This window comes from Lepisosteus platostomus, chromosome 10 (genome assembly GCF_059453375.1).
Source record: "Lepisosteus platostomus isolate fLepPlt1 chromosome 10, fLepPlt1.hap1, whole genome shotgun sequence".
In the NCBI taxonomy this organism is placed as follows: domain Eukaryota; kingdom Metazoa; phylum Chordata; class Actinopteri; order Semionotiformes; family Lepisosteidae; genus Lepisosteus; species Lepisosteus platostomus.
The window spans coordinates 50,113,456-50,118,045 of NC_142620.1; positions in this window are offsets into that span (position 1 = coordinate 50,113,456).

The following is a 4,590-nucleotide window of genomic DNA, read 5'->3' on the forward strand; positions in this document are numbered from 1 at the left end:
ACGGCCGAAACGTTGTGTTCTCTTTCTTCTTTTTTTCAGCATGGAATAAACCTATTACTTGTTCCTTTGCAGCCTACTCATGCTGATGCAGCTACCCAGCTGAACTAATTCCTTATTACATAGGGCTTTTCCGGAAACTCCACTCAATGCACTTTACAGCCCCTACCTGGATGATGCATCTGTACGCTCACCAAACATCAGCTACAAGTGGGGAGGAGAACAGAGTGATGAAGCCAGTTCAGAGATGGGGATAATTAGGAAGCCATGATTGGTAAAGTAACTTTGGCCAGGACACTGGAATAACACCCCAAGTCTTTTTGAGAAACTTTAGGATTTTTAAAGACCCCAGAGAGTCAGGACCTTGGTTTTTAAGTCTCATCCAAAGAACGGCACCTTTTTGTTTTACTAAGTATGATTTTATATTACCTTTTTTACTTATCATCACTATACTGGGACATTACACCTCACACAGACTGCAGGGTGAGCACCCCGTACTGGTCCCACTAACACCACTAACACCTCTTCCAACAGCAACCTTAGGTTTCCCAGGAGGTCTCCCATCCATGTACTGGCCAGGCTCATACCTGCTGAGCTTCAGTGGGCTACTAGTTGTGAGTTACAGGGTGATACAGCTGCTTGCTATAACAATATACTGTTTACAAGGTTCTAAACATTGCTATGCTGGCAGCCATGTTCAGAACGAACTTGGTCAGGTGTTTTGCATTTGCAAGCAATGTGTACAAGGCTTAAGACCATTTTACCCAATTAACTTGCTAAGTTTAGAGTAACCAGTCTCAAAAAGCCATGCTGTGAAAGAATCCTTAGCCATATTAAATTCAGAACTGCAGGATGTTCCTGTAGCTGGACAGAGCAACCCCTTCAAGGAGTTTCTAAACTCTCCAGTCTGGTTAGCCTGCAGCAGGAGTGACAGTGGGGTAACCTACGTTTTTCAAATTTACGAGCTTTATTTGCAAGACCAATAAATCACAGTGTTGTCACAGCCATAACAATGAGCAGAACATTTACAAACATCTGCAACAACATATTATTATTAGATTCACATTCAAAGAGCTTGTTATTGACATGACAGATGAATTGAAGTGTTGCCAAAGCAAAAACAATTAACCGAACACTTCCAGACTCTTAAAGCAAATGACAATTTACAAATGACATTTACAGACATTATATTATTATCTGAAAGGTAGTGTACACTCTGTGTTCCTGAGGCTGTAACAGGAGATCACATACTGGGCCACAGCTCTGTTAAATTTACAACCCCGTAACAGGGTAGGATTGATAGCTGTTATTCTGGCAGATGTGATGATATACTGGAATTTGATCTTATTTTAGTGACCAATCCTTTAGTGTCTTTTACATTGTATGAGAATATCTGCTTCTCCCTGCTGGCAGTGTATGAGTAGCCAATCCTGCCTGTATTGTCCAGTTTCTATGGCCAGGGTGTGGTCACTGAGCCTGCATTTAATTAGGGTCTGCATCTTCATGTTGTCTCTCACCCTGGTCAGATACTGGACCATTATATACTTTTTAGGGCCCAGTACAATCCCAGCACTGGGTTTAATCTCTGCTTCCCAACACCATTGATCTTGTTTCGTTTCCCCCACTCAGTTTGAATTATAGTTTAGAGGGGTCAGTTGCTCATGAAAGAATCTTATCTTTGAGTGGCCACTCCATCTCCACACACTAGGTGTATAAAATAAAAAAGCCACTTGAAAACGCACCCAAATTCAGCAGTTCCCCAAATAAAGCCCTGCTGTTTCACAGTCTCTCTGCTGGACAATGAGACATGAGTCTGCTGCTTATCAATGCTTTTGTGCACAAATTACTTTTCCAGCAGCTGTTGCCTGCGTTGCAAACTGCAGCTGAGGTTAGTTACATTTATTTCACTTATCTGACATTCTAATACCACACTTGTATGTTACACTTGTACTGTTGTAACCCCACTGCGTGAGGGGTTTGGGGATGAGGTGCTTCTCCCTCTTAAGATGTGCAATAAAATGCAAAAATGGAACAATCAGATGATCTAGTGATGAATCGGCTGGCATGGTGTGGCCCATTGTTCCTGCAGGAGCAGAAGAAATGGCTACTGAGATTAGCCGCCCAGGGCCAGAAGTTACTGTGCCGCTCCTGAAGTACAGTAGAGCATCAGTTGTCAGTGGTCCAACTTTTGCACATCTCAGTGAAGACAAGGGCTGTTCTTCCTCACACAGAGGGGCCATTGTGGGGCTGGTCCTCAGCACCAGTTCTGTCTGTGGAGGGAGAAAACAGCTCCACACCCAGGGCCCTCACAGTGTGGCCATTGTCCCTCTGTTGTCATAATTCGGCAATGCCAGGAGCATCTGTGTGGCTTCAGAACTCTCTTGTTTGCTCATTATTTTATCTTTTTATGACGGCCAATTGGTCCAAAACGTTGAATCGCGCTTCCGGTTGCGCTGGTCCGTCGCTGTGACCTGTGGTCAGGTGGGACACGGACACCAGCAGTCTAGGTGATGGACAGCTGCTGTCAGAGTCCAGTGGAGGCCTGACCAAAGCCAAGAGGGGGCTGTTGAGATGGAGGAGCTTTTTTCTCAAGGATGCTTTGAAGGGCTTCTCTTCAAATGCAAGCCGAACAATAAACAAAGATTTCTGGGCTTGGGGGACTCTGGGAGACACTGAGAGAGAGCCAGTGTGGGGTGCTTGAGCACTGACAGTATGCTGGTGTCAGACACTGGTGAGCTTTTTTCAGCCTTCATCAGGGGCCAGAATATGTCTCTCAATGCAGGAGTTGTCACCTGCAGAGCCCACTCCACACAATACAAATTAACTACTAACTACCAAATGGTCTCCTCATAGTTGTAACCGTTGTAATATTCTTAGTGCTGGTTTATGTACAAGGACCCCTCAGTAATGTCTGACAGCTCTTGTGAGATAGGAGTCTAACATTCTTCCCTGTTATAAAATGCATTCTATAAAAATACTTGATTCCAAAAACTGAATTTCAGGAGTCGGTGATTAAGATTGTCTTGCTAAGATTGCTGAGGTTTTACTTGTTTGTTATTTTAGTTACTTGCTTTTTGGTGTGTTTTCCCTTATCATCAATATTTTTGTGAATAAGTTGTGTATCTCGTTGACAGATATCAGAATCCAGTTTGACAGAGCAGTGTCTTTTTTGATTGGTTTTGTCCTGGGGTGCTGTTGTTCAGTCATATGCTGTTTAAGGGCTAATGAAATAAATCGGAACTGCATAAGTACAGCACTCAAGGTCACAGCGCAAGGTCAGAGTTATCCCTTTACATCATGAACATCTTAAAACCAGTAACAGATATACTAACCTTGGTCTATAAGAGGCAACAGATACTGCCATTAGGTAATTAAGGATTAATGAAAAATAAAAAGTAGGCCAAATGGGATCCACCATCTCTTATTTGGATAAGTACTGAAGAACAAACTGCAGTGGAGAAGATAACTCTTCAGGATGCAGGAACACATAAAATCTTCAGCTTTATTAGCTGCAGCTGTTGCAGAGGCATCTTAACTGCTTTTAACCCCCAGCTTTGCTTGGAGAGAGAACTATCCAGCAAACTGCCTCTGGACAGCTTTACGATGTGTTTGAGTTCAACAGAAATGTGTGTTATTAACTTCCTTCACACATTAAAATAACATATGCATTTCTCGTTTACCTCAATTCCTGCTAAAGCTGGGTTTCCTAAGGTGAGGAAGGGGGTTGTTTGGGAATCTTCCAGCTCCTCTGACCTGACCTCTGACCTTCCCTGGCCTATGTTTTGACATCCAGACATGCTAGTTTCTGCTGTCTGTCTGGGTCTCTCAGTCCTCCTTCATTCTTTTTCTCAGGCAAGGCATATGTTTGTACCCTGTAATTCAGGTTTAACCCTCTGACTACCAAACCTCTTCACAGTTCATTCGGTGAAAAGCCAGATATTTAGACTCAACCACAACTACCCATCCTTTGGCCCTGCCAGTCGATAGCAGAGTTTTTCCCCAAGAGCTCTAATTGAATTGATAGTCAGGAGGATAAATATAACAACTAAGATGCTGAATGAAACAAAACTGTGCAATGGAGGGTAGGGTTAGAGTCTGGACATCAGCCTGTGATGTTTTTACCCAGTGTGTGGGGGAAAACACAGAGCTCTTTCCACTACAACACCACAACACAATAATGAGAAATGATTCATTAAACTCTCTGAATGGTGTCTGTGGATTTTTGAAGTTCTTTCCCAACTCAGAACAGTGTTTTGGCTCTTCACACACAAAACAATACCAGGAGAGGTACAGAAAAACAAGCTACCACACATCTGTGTGATGTGCCATCGGTTTTTCAAACGACATGTTCAATCAATTAGTATGATCACGTAAACTGAGACATAAAAGAAACATTAGGCAGGAAACTATCAGAAACTGGTTTTGCAAAACGGTCTATTTTAATTCAGAAACCACCCAGACAAAACACAGAGATGCGTGGGCTGCATTTGAAATTCCGATACAGGAATGTTTTCATCGCGCGTGATTAGACTACCGTATCAGTTTAAAGCTGTCAGGTGGAAAGGGGATAGACGTTGTTGCTCCATACTCCTG